The 23,083-nt window shown below is 38.2% G+C and overlaps 1 protein-coding gene across 4 annotated transcripts in view; it reads left to right on the top strand.

Moving 5' to 3' along the window:
- Positions 1–23,083, top strand: part of plekhh1 (pleckstrin homology domain containing, family H (with MyTH4 domain) member 1) — a 204,724-nt gene that overhangs the window by 117,315 nt on the left and 64,326 nt on the right. For 3 of the 4 annotated variants that reach the window (XM_057859464.1, XM_057859465.1, XM_057859467.1), the window contains 2 exons: positions 10,764–10,809; positions 15,633–15,800. The exons of the other annotated variant lie outside the window; for it this stretch is intronic. The gene's annotated coding sequence lies outside the window, so the exon portion shown is untranslated. The remainder of the gene's footprint in view (positions 1–10,763; positions 10,810–15,632; positions 15,801–23,083) is intronic. 4 annotated transcript variants of the gene reach the window in all.

The following is a 23,083-nucleotide window of genomic DNA, read 5'->3' as shown; positions in this document are numbered from 1 at the left end:
ATTTATTTCAGAACTTGTCCAACACAGCAAGCCTACTGTCCGCCGCAGTTGACGGTGTTCTCAACAAAACATTAAAAGTGAACCGCACCGCTCCCTCTGTCTGTAACGTTAGCAATGCGGTACGTTCAGGTATAGCATGCAAAAAATGTCTGCCACATTAGAACCTGATTCGTTACATTATTACAGGAATTATTATTATTATTATTTTATCATTCCGTTTTTTATTAATACTTTATTTGTTTTGCTATGTAAAATTGCCGTTCGTAATGGTACCAGCAGTATTTATTAAGGATTTAGTGTAGGTTTTGGGGCTGTGGAACGAATTAATGGAATGATAATTAGGGCTGTCAAACGATTAAAAATTTTAATCGAGTTAATCACAGCTTAAAAATTAATTAATCGTAATTAATCGCAATTCAAACCATCTATAAAATACGCCATATTTTTCTGTAAATTATTGTTGGAATGGAAAGAAGACATAAGACGGATATATACATTCAACATACGATACATAAGTACTGTATTTGTTTATTATAACAATAAATCAACAAGATGGCATTAACATGATTAACATTCTGTTAGCGTGATCCATGGATAGAAAGACTTGTAGTTCTTAAAAGATAAATGTTAGTACAAGTTATAGAAAGTTTACATTAAAACCCCTCTTAATGTTTTTGTTTTATTAAAATTTGTAAAATTTTCAGTCAAAAAATAAACTAGGAGCTCGCCATTGTTGATGTCAATAATTACACCATGCTCACTCATGGTACTAACCCATAAAATCAGTTGGACCCAAACGCCAACAGAGGGTGCCAAACACCAAAAAACAAGGAACAAGTGGGCATTACACTGTACTGCCATTTTAGTCTGTTTGAGCGGGGCATGTGCATTAATTGCGTCAAATATTTTAACGTGATTAATTTAAAAAAAAAATTACCGCCCATTAACGCGATAATTTTGACAGCCCTAATTATAATGGATTCATATGGGAAAATCCTGCTCAACATACGACCATTTCGACTTACAAACAAGGTCCTGGAACGAATTAACTTTGTATTTAGCGGTACCACAGTACAATTGTACTTTGAGATGCAAGAACAAAACATTCAGTGTCCACACTCAAATCTCAAAACGCTTCAATTCATGTTTTCTATTAAAATGAATGGGAGCTCTCAAAATATTGTTTTCTCTGTAGGATCAATTTTCTTGTTGAAAGAATAACGTTTTTCTCTTCTTTAGTAATCAGCGGGAGATTGTGGGTTGGTTTGTTCAAAATTCTTGTGTGCTGTAATTGAACGCACCGTTTGGCTGATGGGACAGGGACATAGAGTGTGCGGGATTTTACTTTCTCTTTTAATGTCCTGTTGTTGATGGCGTCAACTACGGCGGACAAGTAGGCGTGTTGTGTTGCACAAAATCTGAAATACCGTATTGGCCTGAATATGAGACGGTGTTTTTTGCATTGAAATAAGACTGAAAAAGTGGGGGTCATCTTATATTCGCGGTCTAGACGTTATACCTATTCACGACGCTAGATGGCGCCAAATATAACCGAAGCGATGTTCTGTCATGACAGATCTCAACTACTGTCAAGTTGAACCAGTTTGCATTATTTTATTGCAATGTTTTTCCTTATTCAGATTTGTTTCAAGACTACAGTTAGTTAGTCTTGACTTTGATGGTTAATGCAGTTATTGCAATTTTGTTGTTTTAACACAATAGATTGGTTTATTTACATTTCAAAAACCAAAAGCCATTTACGAATGTGATTGCACTTTAGTTTACATATTTAAATGTTCAGATATTAAGTCAAAAACCAGAAGCCATTTACGAATGTGATGGCACTTTAGTTTACATATTTAAATGTTCAGATATTAAGATTAGAATGATGCAAAATAACATGCTTTTTCTCTCAAATATATTGTTATAATCATGTGTTTCAGATGCACTGTAATTATTTTCTGTATGAAAATTAATTTGGTGTTCAAAAAGTCTTTTTACAAACTTGAGTCTTGAAAAATAGGGGGTCGCTTTTTAATCAGGGCCGTCTTATATTCGGGCCAATACGGTAAATGATTAAAAACCTGACGAAGCTGGCGATTTCTTTGGCGAAACTACAGCAATAATAACCATCACCTTAACTGATAAAGACTGGCGAACTGAGGTTGGAGGAGGACTGTCGAGACGGCCGTTTTTTCGAGCCAGTTCACGGACGCGCACACCATGCTCATATTTTTCGATCATTTCTGACTTAATTTGAATGGTAAGCGCCACCCTTTTCCTTTTTTTACCACATGCACTAACCTTCTTGGAACCCATGTTGATTTCCCTCACATAAAAATAAGTTGTGCGTCTGTCTCGAGGGAAAACAAAGAAACTGCAGCGCTGTCATAAATCGTATTTCGAGTATGTCGTTGGATGTTGAAACAAATGGCGAGTACAATTTTACGTCTGATGTCGAAAAAATCGTGTGTCGAAGCGATCGTATGTCAAGGTACCACTCTATTTTACAAGTACACCCACTTGATTGTAGTCAGGTGCTGCTTGTTTTAGCAGAAACCCCATCGGTTCAACTGTCTGTACTGGAATGGTTGGAACAAAAACCAGGACCCACAGCAGCCCATGAGAACTGGTTTGGAAACCCCTGCTCTAATGGAACTTGAATGAATGATTTGGATCTAAAACGGTGCATCGCTGCCATCTGCTGATGTTTATATATGAATTTACTGTATTTGTATTGGAATGGGCAACAAAAGCAGCGGGGGGGGGGGGGGGGGGGGGGCATCTTATCTAATATCGAGTAGTGCAAAATAATTTGTAACACCAGTCTGTAGAAGAGCTTTGGATAAAAAAAAAACTAACAATAGAATAATAAAATTTGAACAACTCCTGAAAGTCAGTATAACCTTGAGAACAGCTGAATTTGTGGTTGATCCATGAATCATGAATACGATTGTTGATCTCTGAACACCAATTCTTTTCAGTTCTGAACACTTCCATTAGTCTTCCTTCTATCTGGCGGCCTCTGGTGGCTATTTTAGAAATGAAAGTTTTGTTTCCTATATTGTCCAGCAGAGGACGACACGCAACTGTTCAAAAATTGAACAGGCTTCCTCCCCAAGCATTTTCTCTTCAAATTGTGACAGCAACACAAATTTCAGTGGTAATAAAATAGATTAAAATATTTTTCAAAAATAATTTACTAAATAGAAAATGTCCCACTGTTTTCACTGTTTCACTATTTTATAAATGCAAAATCCTGAAATGATTACCCCCCCACACACATTTTGAGATAAATAAAAAAGGCAAAATGTCATAAAAATTGTTATGAATTCTATTTTGCTAAATTTAAAAAATGATATGTGCCAACAAGAAGAAAGTGTTCTCACTCCATCATTAAAATGTCTACCTTTACTATTTTAAGACTCTTAAAAAGACTTTTACTACTGAAGAGAAATAAACACAGGGATCAAAAAATGAAAATATCGCAAAAGTACATTACTTAAGAGAACAACGTACAGGTAGTCCCCGAGTTACGAACGAGTTCCGTTCCTACGCTGGCGGTGTAACACGAATTTGTGCTTGAATCAGGATTAACCCTTTAAGTATCCCTAAATATCCCCTAAATCTCAAAATAACTATCCAAAAACATGCATTATATGTCCTAGACAGTGAGCTAAGCTCTGAAATGACGATGTCAGGCGTCCGTGTGGTTTGCTGACTTTATTCAACTGCTCAAGACATCAACACTTGCAGACAGAGGTTGCGCTAGACTTTTTCGTTGTCTGTCATTTTGACTGACAGGGTCATAAAAATCCAGTCATAATCTATTTTTACCTGTCACTTAAATTTTTAAAATGATAATAATGACATATTCAATAGCAGTGTTGGTCAAAAGCGGTGCGTTACTTACTCAACTCTGAATAAATTGAAGAAACTACCAGCCATGTTGTGTCTACTCTCTGCTCTGTTGATTTGTCATCCAAGACTCTGGGTGCGTTCATGTTTGAGAATAGCGCATGTACTTCTGACTCCAAGCTGTTTGTCCCTGCTCATTCAATTAGGCTACGTTCTTACTACAGGTCTTAATGCACAAATCCGATTTTTTTGTCATATCCGTTTTTTTGGCGTGCCCGTTCAGACTGCTTTTGTCCATTGAGACCATTCAAGTATTACGCATGCGCTCTAATTTGCAGTCCGACAAGCGCCGGTGCGCAGAAGCATTAAAACAAATGACAAGTCATCCGTCATTCCAAGGATATCATATTTTGCTTTTCAAAAGGAGGAGACAAATAACAGACATAAATAATCCCCGTTTAGGCTTATATTCACAGTTTATATGGATCGATAGCATGCACGCACTGTCCGTGCATGTCACACACACATACGGGCAGTTTTCCCCGACTCTCCAAGACGGGCTGCAGCCAGACCCCTCTCCCGACTCTCGGCCGTGTAGGAAATGTTGAAATATAGCTCACATAGAGCAGAGAGAAAACCGATCATTCTCATGCTTATCCTCAACCCATTTTTATTTTTTATGACTGTTGTCAAGCCCGGCTCTTCCCCAAAAGCCGTGTTCACTGCAAGCTAGGCGCTAATAACGCACAGCTGAAATCGGATTTGGGACACTGGACAGTACAGACCGCCGCGACAGTCTGGAAAAATGTGGCCCAGATCGGATTTGAACCACATACAAAAATGATCCAGATCGGATTTGAAATGGTCCACTTCTATGCGACTTGTCCCGTTCAGACCGTCAAGTTAATGCCTGACTCGAGTCGGAAAAACACGAAAAAATTGGATTCGTGCATTAAGACCTGTAGAATGAAGCCTGTAAGCCTGTAGCCTTAGACAATGCTGTCACATTCTGTTGCTGGTTAGATTTTGTTTTCCATTACAGAGCCGGCGGTGTGGGCGTTCCCATCATCGCACCTGCGGCTAATTCCAGCAACTCAACAGTTGTATATAACGCCGGCGACCCAAGCCAACGTTGCCGAGATATTTGCTTGCTGTTTGCCATTCTATACCAGTACTTTCGAGGCTCATTGGATTTGCTAGTTTATGCGTCAGCTGTTTTTTCGTTTGGTGATTCCTCTACCTTGTGCAGGTATTGAGTGTGATTACTTTTGTTATCTTGTTGGCTCGCTGCCCACCGCTTAGTTTAGTGTTATTTGATCCCCGTCGACCTCTTGTCACGGACTCCTTTTGTTATTCTCCCTTTTTCCGCGATCGCGTGTTTTTTAGTTGTATTAAAAACCCCTTTTACTATTCCCTCTGTCTCTTGTCTGCTCTTTGGTCCAATCTTGTTTTCCGCGTTCGCGGATCGTAACAAATGCTCTCCAAAGCTTCCTAACGTTTTCGTGTTTGCTACACTTGAATGCTAGTTCGGACATTTTTCCGAGTAAGGCCAACGACGTCATGCATCAAGAGAGACAATAGCTAATTAATATGCTCACTCGCCATCCTGTGGTATGGGGTGTGAATTGCAACCTGTCAAAATGACGGATGGACTTCAGTTTTTTCCGTCACCGTTTTAAAAAACCGGTCAACGACGGAAAATATTCGGTTAACGCGACCCCTGCTTGCAGAATGTAACTAAAATAGTGAAATTGAATCAATTTCATTTTCAATAACAGCAATTCAAATTTGCATTTATAAGAAAGTGCTGATACAGCAATAACGATCAACACAAACGATTGGCATCTATCAGTGTTGGCACATCATCAAAAACAATCACATGAACTCGCAATGGACCACAATTGAAACCGCACAATAAATGGTACAAAAGTGTTATAAATATATTTATTAGGGCTGTCGAACGATTAAAATTTTTAATCGAGTTAATCACAGCTTAAAAATTAATTCATCGAAATTATTTGCAATTCAAACCATCTCTAAAATATGCCATATTTTTCTGTTAATTATTGTTGGAATGGAAAGATAAGATGGATATATACATTCAACATACTGTACATAAGTACTGTATTTGTTTATTATAACAATAAATCCTGAAGATGGCATTAACATTATTACATTACATTCTTTTTGTGAAAGGGATCCACAGATAGAAAGATAAATGTGAATTCAAGTTATAGTAAATTTATATTAAAACCTCTCTGTATGTTTTTGTTTTGATAAAATTTGTAAAATTTTCAATCAAAAAATAAACTAATTGCTCGCCATAGTGGAAGGTAGTGATTGAAATGCACCACAAGGTGTCAAGGGTGAGTTTTAAATTGATTAGAGATCTAGTTTTTCTAGTGCGTTTTGCCCCTCGACTGATGCCGTAGTTTCCGGGTTCATTGTACCTTACGTTCATTTGAGTGTTGACTTCACAACTTACGAGACCTCTGACACTTTGTATATTGTGACTAAATATTGCCATCTAGTGTATTTGTTGAGCTAAACAAAATGTTTGAATGGAGTTTGACCAAAGTCTGAGTATTATTTTGCATAGCTATTTTGATTGGGAATGCCAGTTCTCTTTGCATTGAGCGCTTTTCTTTTTGTGAACATTATTTTTTTTGAGATATAGGAATATTATTTTTGTTGTGCTTTCAGTAAATGACACTGTAGCGACTTAACTATTCCGCCCAAATGCATGATGGGAAGTTGGGCAAACATGACTGCCAGTGGTGGCTGCAAATGGTATATCTTCTCTGCGTTGTGTTTAATACAGGGTGTTAAGAAAAAGATTATCTCTATCTCTACCCCACTTCGCTTGCCACAATAGTTATAATTGTTGTGGAAGAGATGCCAAAGCTTATGCCAAAAAATAGCGCGCCCCCAATGAATGCCTGAGTCCACTCCTCTCGCTTGTCTCTGCCTCTCAGCTCTCAATATACATAAAACAGCACCATTGTAGTCTGCTTGCGGCAATGCACGAGTGGGTCGTTTTATTTTGATTCCAAATTTCAATGCCCTAACCGGAAAAAATAGCTGCCGAACACCCCAAAGAAGCAGCAACATGAAGACTCGCTCCGTTATGAGCAAATCAAATGAAGTGGCTAATTTAGCTTAGCACAAAAACGTGTTGCTTCTCTTCACATAGATGACGACAAAGTAACAGAATAAGCACACCAAAGTGATATAAGACCCTCTGTCAAAACGTGCAAACTTATAGATTTTGTTTTATCAAGGGTTCCCAACAATGTGTAGTGCAGAGATATGTAGCGTCTGTACACCTGAAGGATTGTTTTCCAACTAAAGTAATGCGTTCTTTTTGCCTGCTGCTTCCAGTAAGTCACTACGAGGGGAAGCAAAGCGCATATAACAAAACCAAAGAAAAACTGTAGAGTCCAGAGTTACAAAAGGGACATCTTGTGGATGGATGAACAATATATCAGTTTAGAAAGAAATCAAACTTAAAAAGTAGTCAACTTAAGATCAAGGAAGAGAACACTCCCCGGCTGAGTTGTCAGCCCTTTACCAACTTGTAGAAATACAATTTAAAACAAACAATGCAATACAATAAATGCCTGCAGCTTAAGACACTCTAAAACGTAGGCAAAAGAATATGTGTAATTTCTCTGTAAGGTTAAAAAAAACTCTGTGAAAGTGCACTCCTGTGGAAAGAAACTTTATCATATTCAAGTTCAAAGACTGATATTTATATACAAGTTAAAAATAGCCCTGTGAGAAATTTGTACGAAAGTTAATTGAAAGTTCATATGATTTAACAAAAGAATCGGAACCGAAACCGTTGAAATTCAGACGATGCTGCGTGACTTCATGGCAACAAACGCGCTCTTCCTGCGCGTGCCCATATACTCTTCTTTGTGTGCGCCAATACGTTCTTCATGTGTACTTGTGCTCTTACTCGCGTGCCATTAGTACTACCTTCTCTACGCTTCCTGCACCAAGATAAAAACATGCATCAAAAAAACAAAAGTCAACATTTAAAGAAAAAAGCGAGACTCTAGCGTTGTAAAGTCGAAATCACGTAAATCGGGTACGTCGTAACCCAGAGAATACCTGTTATTATTATTATTTTTTTTAAATCCTTTTATACATACAGTGCCTTGCAAAAGTATTCGGCCCCCTTGAACCTTGCAACCTTTCGCCACATTTCAGGCTTCACACATAAAGATATCAAATTTTAATTTTTTGTCAAGAATCAACAACAAGTGGGACACAATCGTGAAGTGGAACAAAATTTATTGGATAATTTAAACTTTTTTAACAAATAAAAAACTGAAAAGTGGGGCGTGCAATATTATTCGGCCCCCTTGCGTTAATACTTTGTAGCGCCACCTTTTGCTCCAATTACAGCTGCAAGTCGCTTGGGGTATGTTTCTATCAGTTTTGCACATCGAGAGGCTGACATTCTTGCCCATTCTTCCTTGTAAAACAGCTCGAGCTCAGTGAGGTTGGATGGAGAGTGTTTGTGAACAGCAGTCTTCAGCTCTTTCCACAGATTCTCGATTGGATTCAGGTCTGGACTTTGACTTGGCCATTCTAACACCTGGATACTTTTATTTTTGAACCATTCCATTGTAGATTTGGCTTTATGTTTTGGATCATTGTCCTGTTGGAAGATAAATCTCCGTCCCAGTCTCAGGTCTTGTGCAGATACCAACAGGTTTTCTTCCAGAATGTTCCTGTATTTGGCTGCATCCATCTTCCCGTCAATTTTAACCATCTTCCCTGTCCCTGCTGAAGAAAAGCAGGCCCAAACCATGATGCTGCCACCACCATGTTTGACAGTGGGGATGGTGTGTTCAGGGTGATGAGCTGTGTTGCTTTTATGCCAAACATATCGTTTTGCATTGTGGCCAAAAAGTTCAATTTTGGTTTCATCTGACCAGAGCACCTTCTTCCACATGTTTGGTGTGTCTCCCAGGTGGCTTGTGGCAAACTTTAAACGAGACTTTTTATGGATATCTTTGAGAAATGGCTTTCTTCTTGCCACTCTTCCATAAAGGCCAGATTTGTGCAGTGTATGACTGATTGTTGTCCTATGGACAGACTCTCCCACCTCAGCTGTAGATCATGGGCCTCTTGGCTGCATCTCTGATCAGTTTTCTCCTTGTTTGAGAAGAAAGTTTGGAAGGACGGCCGGGTCTTGGTAGATTTGCAGTGGTCTGATGCTCCTTCCATTTCAATATGATGGCTTGCACAGTGCTCCTTTAAAGCTTGGGAAATCTTTTTGTATCCAAATCCGTCTTTAAACTTCTCCACAACAGTATCTCGGACCTGCCTGGTGTGTTCCTTGGTTTTCATAATGCTCTTTGCACTTTAAACAGAACCCTGAGACTATCACAGAGCAGGTGCATTTATACGGAGACTTGATTACACACAGGTGGATTCTATTTATCATCATCGGTCATTTAGGACAACATTGGATCATTCAGAGATCCTCACTGAACTTCTGGAGTGAGTTTGCTGCACTGAAAGTAAAGGGGCCGAATAATATTGCACGCCCCGCTTTTCAGTTTTTTATTTGTTAAAAAAGTTTAAATTGTCCAATAAATGTTGTTCCAATTCACGATTGTGTCCCACTTGTTGTTGATTCTTGACAAAAAAATTAAATTTCATATCTTTATGTTTGAAGCCTGAAATGTGGCGAAAGGTTGCAAGATTCAAGGGGGCCGAATACTTTTGCAAGGCACTGTACATGGCAGAAACACTCAGATGACTTGAAGTTCCGCTCTGAGACCCCCAATTTGGCAAAATTTCAAAATTGTCCTATAAGTATGTGTGATACATCAGTGAAAAGCTTAAAATCTCAATTTTCTGGGGGAAGAAAAAATTTTGAACAGGAGGGCATTTAATTTTTTATTTTTTTTAAACAGTGAAACCCTAACTGGAGGTGAGAGCATGAGAGAGCATAATTAAAGACGCCATGATTTTAATGAGATATCATCGCGCACTTACCTCTTTTCTATCCCAAAACTCCATGTAGCATGTATGACCGGGTGTCTAGACACAGCTTTGAATTGCCACAGCCGGAATTTTGGGGGATTTTATGGGTGAAACATGGTAATATAACAAGGGTCGGGATGCAGAAATCGCAGACATCAAGGAGTGGTTGAGATTTTCTTTTTCATGTACTCTTTTTTTTTTTTTCAATTTTTCTTTGTTAGGATCGATTATTTGTCATCTAACATATCCGAGAAAATGCGCCAGTAACAAATAAAATACAATTAAGCGATAGTGATGAGGTAGATATCCGTGACTTTTTTGCAGACACCATTTTTTTCATTGTGACATTATTTGTTTAAAAGAATAATATTTGAATAATTTGAATAATTTTTTAATTGTTTTTTTTTTTAAACTAAATACTAGACACCACTTAATGATTCTAAGCTAAAAATGAAAGACATTTTGAATAATAAATATAATTAATCATCTTCGTTTTATGGCTGGGTTGAAACAAAAACGGTTGTGCGGCATCTCTAAACGGGGTTTTCCAGGGTAAAATGGACAAATTAAAAATAGTTCGGGGGCTTAATGCGCCATGAATCTGCTATGGCAGCATATAGACATATTATTCTATCAAACACAACAGTTGTTTTGGCTTAAAATACAGCAGTTTCTTTTAAAGAGGAGTGCAAGAGCAGAAATGGCTTTTTCAGTCTTGTCTGTGTTTTCCGCCATATACTGTATAAAGAGAAAACCCGCAATACATGTTTTTCTTTAAGAAGGAGGCAATATGTTGCGAGTGTTTAATGTGGAAAAAAAGGTCTACCTGTATGTTTTCTCCCCTCCTCCAGTGATAACAAAACTTGTTAACTCCCTTTTGCCTCTCTTTTCCTTTTCAGCTTCCTCTGTGGGTGGCCCTCTTTGACAAGCAGCACCACAGTCGAGGTCAAGCCACTTCCTCTACTTCTCTTCTTTAGACGGCAAACTAGTTGAAAGTGTCGCTCTCAAGTCCCAGCCAAGTACTGCACTCTAAAATGGTCACATATGCAAAGGACCTAACCCACTGGCAGCCATTGACAGCAATAGCGGTCCAATTTATTGGACGTCTACAAAGTAAATGAGAGATATAGAATAATAGTGGGGTAACACAGTGGTGACATTAGAAGAGCTATAATGATGAGTGTTTAAACCATACTTTGAAACCCTAACCCTAGTTTAGAACTAATTTGACTCAAATGACTCAAACAACAATGACATTTTGCTAATTTTACCGAGATTTTTGTCAAGTTAGATCTTCTTATTGAATAGCTTTCCCAGTTATAGACAGACTTTCTGTGATTTACATGACTTCATCTCCCTCACGTTGTATTTCACTCCCAACTAAAAGATTTTTGCTAAATCATCTTTGAGCTTGACAATCAGGGAGCATGATTCATGTGTTACTTTGAAACGAGACTTCTGTTTTTACAATCATGTGGGAGCTGGGAGGTCTCTTTACTTGCTGGCTTTAAATGTCAACCAAGACATGCTCAGACGCATTGCATTGTGGGAGAGCAAACGTGAAAATCATGATTAGCAAGTGTGGCGTTTTGGAAATAAAATAAAAAGTGTCGTCAATCACAGTTGATGCTGCACTGTTTGTCTCAAATTTAATGGGTGAGCATTCAGAAACACGAAAAGAAATGAATAAAAAACATTGTGGTGGTCAGTAAATGTTAATTTTATAGAGCAAGTGTAGGGATATATACAATATATGGAATCACGCCATTCTGAGGAAAAAAATATGGACTCATGAGAAACAAAGAAATAACAATCAAAACACATCTCTAGTATTTAGTAACAGGACCCCTGGCTTTTATGACAGCTTGCAGTCTCTGAGGCATGGACTTGATGAATATTCTTCATCAATTTGGTGCCAACTCTCTTTGATTGCAGTTGCCAGATCATCCTTGCAGGTCGGAGCCTTGCTGTGGACCGTTTTTTTCAATTTCCACCACAGGTTATCAATAGGGTTGAGATCTGGGCTATTTGCAGGCCATGACATTGACTTGATGAGTATTTCTCCAAGGAATGCTTTAACAGTTTTAGCTCTGTGGCATGATGCATTGTCATCTTGGAAAATGACAAACATATTTTCAATTGAAGGGATAAGAAAGCTGTCTAAAATATCAGTGTAAACGTGCATTTATTGAAGATTTAACCTCAGCCATCTCCCCAGTGCGTTTGCTTGACATGCAGCCCCATATCATCAAGGAATGAGGGAATTTTGATGTCTTCTTCTGGCATTCATCTTTGTAAATCTTACTGGAACAGCACCAAACAAAAGTTCGAGCAGCATCATTTTGTCCAACGCAGATTCTTGACTCTTGACACCTTGTCCAATGCAGATTCTTGACTCTTGACTTTTAGGTAGATCCTTGGTCTAAAGCACATCCTTAACTTATTGTCTTCAGCTGATTTTGATTTAAGGCGTATGGCGAGGTAGACTGGCGCACACTGGCGCTTTGAAGCTGGACGTTGTTCAAAACATTCCACTTCCAACCATATACTAGTGTGTATATTTCTATATATATTATATATATATATATATATATATATATATATATATGTATATATAAGGGTGTAACGGTACAGGTATTTGTATTCAACCGTTACGGTACGTGGTGCTCGGTTCGGAACGGAGGCGTACCAATCGAGTTTCTGACGTAATGTAACCCTTACTCTTCGAGACTGTGAGTCGATCGGGTTACAGTTTCTTTGTGTAGATTATATTTACTCCGTCTACTCTACTAATATGAGGACCAACATGGTAGGACAGTATAACCCAGAAACGTCAAGGGCGTGACAACGAGGCCGCCGCGAGAATGCAGTGAAACGCGGGCGTTAAAGTCAATCACCAAATGCACACCAGTCGCAGTGCGGCCGCGTGTTAGACGCGTCCCAGAAGCGGCTCAACGCGACGCACGCGAAAAGAACGGCAGAGTTTATTATTTGACGCGAGGCGCAACCCTCCTGCGTCAATACTACTACCGGTAGCTAGGATCGGGCAGACCAGAGTCACTCGTGTAAAAATTCGGTGGATCCGTGGGATTTTCAAACTAATATGCAATCGTAATGCACTTTCTGAGTCCATCAGATCTCTTGAGTGGTAGACCGGGGCACAGTTGACTTGTCTTTGTTGATTTACAGTTGTCTTCTCTGCTATAATAATAACCAACACGGCCCCGTGTTCAATACAAAACCCTATTACCACAACAAAACAAGTAGGAACTAATATTCACATAGGAACTAAAGTTATACAACATAAAATATACAATGTAAATGAATACTACATCACATTTGTAAAATATAAACACATAATAAAATAAATAATAGCCCATTTAAATTAAAATAAATTGAAATGAGCTAAAACACTTGTAATTAAATAATAAGAATAATACACAGATCCTGCTTACACAATTAAATTGATTCATTTCTGTGTGGCACTTTAACTTGAGAAAATCCACCAATAAAGCTTTTGAAAACCGTTCATAAGAAAAAAAAAAAGATTCATTCAGGCATTTCATCTGCAAAATACATGTTAAAATCTTTGTCATTGGGATTGCTTTTCTCTTTAGCACAGGAGTTCTTTTTTTCTTCTTTCTTTCAGAAAGAAAGCTGACCAATACGCGGGGTCTGAAAGGCAAATTGTTGTTGGATTATCTTTAAATACCCGCTACTTTTTGAGCAGAATTCTAGCTTTGTATAGGCTAATGTTCCTATTGTTGAAAGCTCAAAGTTGTGTAATAAACAACTAGCACATTTATATTTTGCATTTTGTTTTCTTACCGTACCGAAAATGAACCGAACCGTGACCTCAAAACCGAGGTACGTACCGAACCGAGATTTTTGTGCACCGTTACACCCCTAATATATATATCATACAATATTATATATATATTAGGGCTGTCAAAATCAGCGCGTTAACGGGCGGTAATTAATTTTTTTAATTAATCACGTTAAAATATTTGACGCAATTAACGCACATGTCCCGCTCAGATTAAAATGACAGCAGTGTAATTGTCCACTTGTTACTTGTTTTTTGTTGTTTGGCGCCCTCTGCTGGCGCTTGGGTCCAAATGACTTTATGAGTTTGGGGAGTGAGCATGGTGTAATGACCTCAACAATGGCGAGCTACTAGTTTATTTTTTGATTGAAAATTTTACAAATTTTAATAAAACGAAAACATTAAGAGGGGTTTTAATATAAAATTTCTATAACATTTATCTTTTAAGAACTACAAGTTTTTCTATCCATGGATCGCTTTAAGAGAATGTTAATGCATCTTGTTGATTTATTGTTATAATAAACAAATACAGTACTTATTAGAGGTGTGCAAAATTTCCGATTCTTAGATTATTCGCGATTCGGCCGTGGAAGAATCGAGAACGATTCACAAACATCCAAATTCCGATTACTGAAATATGCCAAGTAAAGCGGAAGTACAACACACTCAGCGTGCCGCGCGGTCAATGAGGAACGGAGCGAGAGTAGCTAAACATCATGCTTCTCATTACCCGGCCCCTCGGGTAATGCCAATGCTCAACTCACGGCTCTCGCTCAACTCATGCCATGAGATGAAAAAACACAACAACATACCTGACTGCTGCCGAAAAGCTGCTACTAAGTACATCCACATAATGTTACGGTAGAAATTATGGAATAACGGGAGCAATTTTAACAACTTTACGGTTGATTCACAACAATAAATTAATTGAATGTAGTGTAAAGCTGCTGATACAGAATGGGGACTGGAGTTTTTTATTTACTGTTATTTTTGTATATTTGTTTACTGCTATATGTTAACTTGATACTGAAATAGTAGTTTGGTTTAGCCTGAGAGTATTTTTGAACAATTTTGGAACTAATGTACAAAACATAAAAAAAAGAAGAAAAAAAAAAGGAGGGGGGTGCATCAATAATCGTTTTATAATCAAATCGGAGCCTCTGAATCGTAATCGAATCGTTAGGTGCCCAAAGATTCCCAGCTCTAGTACTTATGTACCGTATGTTGAATGTATATATCCGTCTTGTGTCTTATCTTTTCATTCCAACAATAATAATAGAAAAATATGGCATATTTTTTGATGGTTTGAATTGCGATTAATTACGATTAATTAATTTTTAAGCTGTAATTAACGCGATTAAAATTTTGAATCGTTTGACAGCCCTAATGTGTATATATATATATATATATATATATATATATTAGGCACTTCCAGGAGTTCACGCACGGCACAGAAAGTCTTGGAGTCTCATCTACGTCGTGCTGAATCCATTTTTGGAGATTCTGTGGGTTCCTTCGGTTTGATTTTGCAATTTTCTCTTTGTCAACACACTGCTTACTTCAGCCGCACTTCATGTTGTCCTGTCTAAACCGGAAGAGTGGACCAAAAATTATCAAAATGGTGCCGCCCATGTTTCGCTCAGGAAACTACTCAATAGTTGCCATTGACGGCGATAGGCTGGCAACAAGTGATTGCTGCCAGCCCCTTCCAGTACAAATGGATTGGACGTCTATCACTGTCAATGATACTGAAACATGAATATTCCTGGCTAGCTCTCCTTCAAATGGAGTGGGAGGTTCCACAAGAAGAAAAAGTAGAGGGTGAGGGGTAACTCTTTGCAGAAACCTGATCCCTCTTTGGGCCATTTAAAGGAAAATGGTCCACTCAACGAAGGCCGGGAGGAGCGTTTGTGAGTGTGTGACTGTGTGTGTGTTTGTGCAGTGAAGAGTGCGGGCATGCATGCGGCGGCCTCACACTGTGAGCCGAGTGAGGCCAGGCGAGATCGCTGGCTGAGAGCTAATTCTGCAGTATGAAGAAGAATGAATGAGTAGACGAAAGTGACCGTTGTGGACCGTGCCAGCGTGGGACTGTTGGTGGAACACTGAAAAGGTAAAAAAAAAAAAAATTGAAACAAAGTAAACAAATGTTTTTGTGCTTGTCTGTTTACACCAATTTTGAAGCACGTGTGCAATGTTTATTTCTCCTCTGCTGTCTTTTCATTTTCGAGCAACTTCTTTCCAAATATGTTTATTTGTTCTTTTATGGGGAAGGAAAATATCACAATTTCGTCTATGCTTTTTTATTAAAGTTGAGAAAATGTAAAAGCTTAAAAAGTTAAGAAATTACAGAAAAACACAAAACTATTTTAAATTACTACAAAATGTAGACAAAGAATAGTATTTTCATATCTTTCTTTTTTTATGTTTTACTTTTCTGGTTAAAAAGAAAGCCAATAGTACTTTTTGTTAGCAAGTGCATGAACTCACCATTACTTTTTTGTCAAATTTCCTACCCTCTTAAAAGTATCCAGAATAATAATCATATAATTTATGGTGGCCTTTTTATTTAATTTTTTTTCTGCAATATTTGCATGAAAATAGAAGTTCGGAATTCACAGAGAAATTCTTCTATGCATTGCCTGGCGTGTCATGCCATCATTTATGCAGTTTTGGGTGACCTACAATCACAAAGAGTGTGTTTATGACGGTCTTTCTATTGCATCTTTGTCTATGTGGCATACCCCAATAAAAGATTCCTGCTAGGAGAAAAAGTGCATGCAAGGTGGTCTGAGATGTGCGATAACACCTCACAAGTTAGCTGTTAACTCATTGGCTGTCATTGACGGCGTTAGACGTCTAATCCATTTGAACTAGGAGAGGCTGGCAGGAAATAATTGCTGCCAGCCCTCAAAATTCAAATGGATTAGATGTCTATCGGCGTCAATGGCAGCCAATGAGTTACATTAACATACTTCTTCCAACCACCATGTCACATACAGGGCTTGAAAAAACATAAAACCATTTAAAAGATGTATAAACACGTTTTATGTTAGTAAATGAGTGATATAAGAACAATAAAAGTGGTGTACGTTTTTTAAAAAAAAATAGAGTAATATGATGGTCCAGTTTGGCACGTGCGTAGCTGTGACCCACATCTGGAGCCCTTGAGGCGTCTTGTGGGATCGGCGCGAGGCGGGATGTGGGAACGTCTGCTGTGGATGATGTCACCTCGAGCGACTAATAACTGACATCAGCGCAGCTGCTAGCTCAGCAGCGTGTCGTTGCTTGTGTGTGTGCACTTAAGTGTGTCTGTTTCGAATAAGTGTATGAAGATTTTTCCAGGTATTTGTGGACAAAACAAAACAAAACAAAGAAGGGCAACTTTTCACCTTTAGTGGTGTTATATATGTGATTGTACCTCTGTGCAATTAATCACACGGTGGTGGAACACTTGAAGCTGTTCAAAAATAAATAATAAAATGAAGTTAAAGCTAAATTTAAAGTGCGTATCACAGGCAAGGGCGTAGGTTTGGTCTCATCATTGGTAGGGACAATATAACAGCATAACCTGCATGTACACTTTTTGCTGGGGAAAGAGACATTAATAAGACCAAACAGATCGGGTGAATGGGGTCAGGGCTACATTTCTCATGAATATAAACCTAATTAATTGATAGGCTAAATAAACAATGCAAAATACATCTGTATGGAATTATACTAACGTTCATATGTATTGGTTCCGGCCATCGCTTCCACATACATCCAAGCGGTCCATTTCATTCAGGAGCATAAAATACCGCTTGATTGTAATATTTTCAGATGAGAAATGATTTATATTTCAAAAGTTATGCCTGCTGTAGTCTATATTCAAATGCCATTACAAATTTATATATACAGTAATTCACCATTCAATATTTTGTCAGCGCCTGAGCTCCATTAGCAGTGCTAACAGAAGCTAATGTTTCCCTATTATTAGCAGTGTTGTCAATAACGCTGTTAGAGTATAACGGCCTTATCAACAGCGTTATTTTTGTCTGTAGTGAGTAATTCATGAGGCATTGTTGACCTTAAAATGCCCTAAATACTTATTTTTAAGGCTCTTAACTCATTCACTCCCAACCATTTTCACCGGTGCAACCCCTTTCGCTCCCGGCCGTTTTACTGGATTTTGACTGATTTTGCAAGGCCCACAGAAAGTTCTGTTCTGTTGCTATATAAACATGGAACCCACCAAAAGAAATATTAGAGTCTCTTCTTTCAGCAGGAATGAATGAATGAATGAATGAATGAATGAGTGAATGAGAATGCTTTATTTTGGACATGAGAAAATGAGTTAATTACTTTTCCCATCTTTGCAACGCCATTACCTTTACTTAGGATGTGAAGGTGTGTGGTGCTACAATTTGGTTGAATGACGAGACATCACAGTTTGTATACCATTACACTCATATGGGTGAAATTGAAAAAAAAAAAAGCATCTGCGTGGCTGTCGCGCGCCCGGTGGGGCTTGCTTGCTGCTGGATGTGGTAGGACATGCTCAGGTTGGGGGTCCTGGTGCCGGGATTGGCGATGGGGCGGCGTAGGGTTGGTCGCCAACGGGCTTACACTCATAAGAGATTCACACGATTACTGGGTTCTAGATCACAGAGCTGATTTGTGTACACGCTACCCCTTTCAATCACTTAGCTTATAGACACCCCCGTCCCCCTCTTTCACTGGCCAATAGGCCCCCACATGGTGTAAACCGGAAATACATCTCGCTGACGATGGCACCAGCATATTAGTAATTAGTCTAGATGTTCAATGTATTTCTTGTTGTTGTTTGTGTATGTGTTTCTTTTCTTTCTTCTGTTGTGTTTCTTTTCTTCTGTCCCCCCATAATCCCTTCCTGTTTGCTGCTTTGTCATAATAAAAAGGTATTTTGAATGATCACAATGGGAGTATGTCAAACTCTCAATGTGAAACATTAAAACTGTTCAGACTATCCGGGCACTTAGGCTACGTTCATACTACAGGTCTTAATGCACGAATCCGATTTTTTGTCATATCCGTTTTTTTGGCGTGCCCGTTCAGACTGCCTTTATCCATTGAGACCGTTCAAGTATTACGCATGTGCACTAATTCGCAGTCCGACACCCGCTAAGCAAGAAGACCCGCATGCGCAGAACCATCAAAACAAATGACAGACGTCATCAGTCATTCCAGGGATATCATATTTTGCTTTTCAAAAGGTGGACACAAATAACAGACATAAATAATCCCCGTTTAGGCAAATATTCAAAGTTTATATGGATCGATAGCATGCACGCACTGTCCGTGCACGTCACACACACATACGGGCAGTTTGTCCCGACTCTCGGCCGTGGAGGCAATGTTGAAATATTGCTCACTTGGAACAGAGAGAAAACTGAGCATTCTCAGGCTTATCCTCAACCCATTTTTATTTTTTATGACTGTTGTCAAGCTCAGCTCTTCCTCAAAAGCCGTGTTCACTGCAAGCTAGGCGCTAATAACGCACAGGTGCATCGCTACGGTAACGACTCTCTCGCTATTTGATGACGTAATTGCTGCATTAAATCCGATTTGCGGGACTGGACAGTACAGACCGCCGCGACAGTCTGGAAAAATGTGGCCCAGATCGGATTTAGACCACATACGAAAGTGACCCAGATCGGATTTGAAATGGTCCCGTTCTATGCGACTTGTCACGTTCAGACCGTCAAGTTAATGCCTCACTCGAGTCGGAAAAACACGAAAAAATCGGATTCGTGCATTAAGACCTGTAGTATGAACGTAGCCTTAGACTTCCATTCTCTGTGTCAAACAGCTGAACAGGACAGGTTTAAAAAAAAAAAAATGTAAAAAGGGTGACGTATATTTTTTGGGTAATGAAAAAGAAAGTTAAATTCGTTAATATAAACATTAGGGCTGTCAAAATTATCGCGTTAACGGGCGTTAATTAATTTTTTAAATTAATCACGTTAAAATATTTGACGCAATTAACGCACCCGCTGGCATATTGCCTCAAACATTACAATGAGGACGTTTATGGACATTAAGAGTGAAGAGAATGCCACCGGCCGCTTGGGGGCAGCGCCGTTCCATACTCATGTTATGTCTTCTAAACGTGGGAGAATTAGTAGTTGTGAGACGTTTATGCTGTATTCACAATGCAATGCAAATTGCTATTTGTGCTCCACACATATTTCGGTAAGTTTTCTTTCTTTTAGTGGCAATTATATGTCTCTTGTTTTATTTTGGGTAAGATATGTACAGATACAGCGGGGACAACAAGTATTTGATACACTGCCAATGGGTTTTGGCAGTGTATCAAATACTTGTTCTCCCCACTGTATATGTTATACAGTAAAGGCGAGTGGACACAGGCGCGCCGTTTATTGGCATAAGCTTCTCCTTCACAACAAACATAAGTATCCTTTAGTGAAAGCACAACAAAAATAATATTCCTATCTCTCTCTCTCTCAAAAAAAAAAAAAATGTTCTCAAAAAGAAAAGTCTATAGTAATGAGGCCCTATTCTGACACACAGTTAAACAACAATGCTAAATAAACTGGCATTCCATATCAATTTAGCTATGCAAAATACACGTAAAACTCTATTTTTATTATTGTTATTTTTATTCTTATTATTATTATATTAACTCTACTTTTGATTGAAAATTTTACAAATTTTATTAAAACGAAAACATGAAGAGGGGTTTTAATTAGGGCTGTCAAACGATTAAAATTTTTAATCGAGTTAATTACAGCTTAAAAATTAATCGTAATTAATCGCAATTAATCGCAATTCAAACCATCTATAAAATATGCCATATTTTTCTGTAAATTATTGTTGAAATGGAAAGATAAGATGGATATATACATTCAACATACGGTACATAAGGACTGTATTTGTTTATTATAACAATAAATCAACAAGATGGCATTAACATTATTAACATTCTGTTAAAGTGATCCATGGATGGAAAGACTTGTAGTTCTTAAAAGATGAATATTAGTACAAGTTATAGAAATGTTATATTAAAACGCCTCTTAATGTTTTCGTTTTAATAAAATTTGTAAAATTTTCAATCAAAAAATAAACTAGTAGCCCTATTCTGTCCTCAATGTGTGTGAGTACATAAATTGACAGATAGCGAACATAAGTTCCAAAAAGAAATCAGACGGTGTGGCAAAGTTGCATGGGCTTTACTGAAGTCATCTCTTTTTGACAGGAGCACGTTTCTTGTATTTTTGTAAAACTGAAAATAACAAGGTAATGTGTCAATAACAAAATAACATAAAATGTACACACACGTGTCCATTTGAGCAGTAGCACTAGCCAATTAGCTCACAAGCATCTAACAATGTAACTGCATTTCACCATATATGTGAACAAATTCAAATACACATCATCAATAACTATCTAATGCTCATGAATATAAACAAAGGAGGAATATAACTCACAAGCGATGCATGTATTAGACACAAACAGTGTGATGGGGCTATGAGAACTGCCACTGAATACTGGATGCGGACGTTAGCTGGTCTGAATAGCACTGTCTATTAGTGTGAGTTCGCGTCGACATATAATCACGTCAGAAAAGCGCGCCGAAACCCAAATAATCAGCTGCACTGAATCGCCAGCAGAGGGCGACATTACGCCAGATAACATATGCAAGTCACACCCAAGCGCCAGCAGAGGGCGGAAAAACTCCATAAAACACAATTAACAAGTTGGCCTTTCACTGTACTGACATTTAAATCTGTCTGAGCGGGCCTAGTGCGTTAATTGCGTCAAATATTTTAACGTGATTAATTTAAAAAATTAATTAACGCGCGTTAACGCGATAATTTTGACAGCCCTAGTTTTAATATAAAATTACTATAACTTGTAACTATAACATTTATCGTTTAAGAACTACGAGTCTTTCTATCCGTGGATCACTTTAACAGAAAGAATGTTAATAATGCCATTTGTGGATTTATTGTTACAATAAACAAATACAGTACTGATGTACAGTATGTTGTATGTATATATCCGTCATGTGTCTTATCTTTCCATTCCAACAATAATTTACATAAAATATGGCATATTTTAGAGATGGTTTGAATTGCGATTAATTGTGATTAATTACGATTAATTAATTTTTAAGCTGTAATTAACTTGATTAAAAATTTTAATCATTTGACAGCCCTAATAAACATATTTGATGTGAAAGACTTTATAGAATGGATCATGTAGTAGCGTGTAGAACATGAAAAGTTACGTCAGTTACTTTGCCGAGTAACTAATTACGCTCACGTTGAGGTAACTGTGCTACTAACTCAAATACTTTTTTGGGGAAGTAATTTGTAATTGTAACTAATTACTTTTTTAAAGTAAGTTTAACAACACTGATTATTAGCGAGGAAAGACCATCTGTCCGGCATGAATGCTACAATTAGACTCCACGTTCGTGCAGTTAAATTACTAGTCTGGAAACATCTTTTCCTGGACATTCGACCACTTCTAACAGACTTTCAATTTCCTGTTTTGATTTATTGTGCTATAAAATCAACGAATCGGAACTGTATTTTGCATCCAAAACTTCAAGGTGGTTGTATATTACCTGTTGGTTTCTGCACTTTCCGTGACATGATCAGGTTGCAACTCTACTTAGGGAAACAACAACAAAAATATTAAATACACAATTTCAATAGCTATGAATCTTTGTGAGTCTTAAAAATTTCTCTTTTTGTACCTTTTAGCAAAAATTATTAGCTAAATTAGTGTGAAAAAAGAATACCAATCAGTGAAGTGGTTAGGGATATCTAATGTCTGTTTTACAATATGAGCTGAATTACCGGTATGTGCTGGACGAGAAAACCCGGGGCATTGTAAGCTTTGGATGAGAGCATAGTGTGAAGGCGGTGCCACTGTTTCATGGCGGTCTGAGTGGCCACACAAAAAGACCAGACAAAATCGTGTCACAATGCATAGGTTGGAAATTAGCGGTTAGTTCCGGGTCCATGTTTTGACGTCATTTCTGGAACTCCAATTGGTTCCATTGCCTGTAAAGCTGACCGCCATTCTCTCTGCTGTCTTTGAGACAGACTTCCTGTCTTTCATTCAGTTTGTGTGCAGTCATCAAAAGTAAGCTTCCCCAGTGGATCCCCTCAGCCTGTCTGGGTGGCCTAATGTGAAACCAACAGGCAGACAGATCCCTGAAAGCTTTAAGAGTCCACAACTTGCACCGTTCCCACGTGTCAAATGTTTGTTGATACAAGACACAGTAGGCAAAAGTGCCCTATATTCTCCTCGCCCCACTTCCGAGGTGGTCTTCAGTAAACCCCAGTTTGACTTCTTCGGCTCAGGAGAAAGTTTATGTTGCACTGGGCTCCAGATGCGACA

The sequence above is a fragment of the Corythoichthys intestinalis genome, chromosome 15 (genome assembly GCF_030265065.1).
Source record: "Corythoichthys intestinalis isolate RoL2023-P3 chromosome 15, ASM3026506v1, whole genome shotgun sequence".
Taxonomy (NCBI): domain Eukaryota; kingdom Metazoa; phylum Chordata; class Actinopteri; order Syngnathiformes; family Syngnathidae; genus Corythoichthys; species Corythoichthys intestinalis.
Note: the sequence above shows the minus strand (reverse complement) of the source record. Positions and strands in the feature narration are given on the sequence as shown.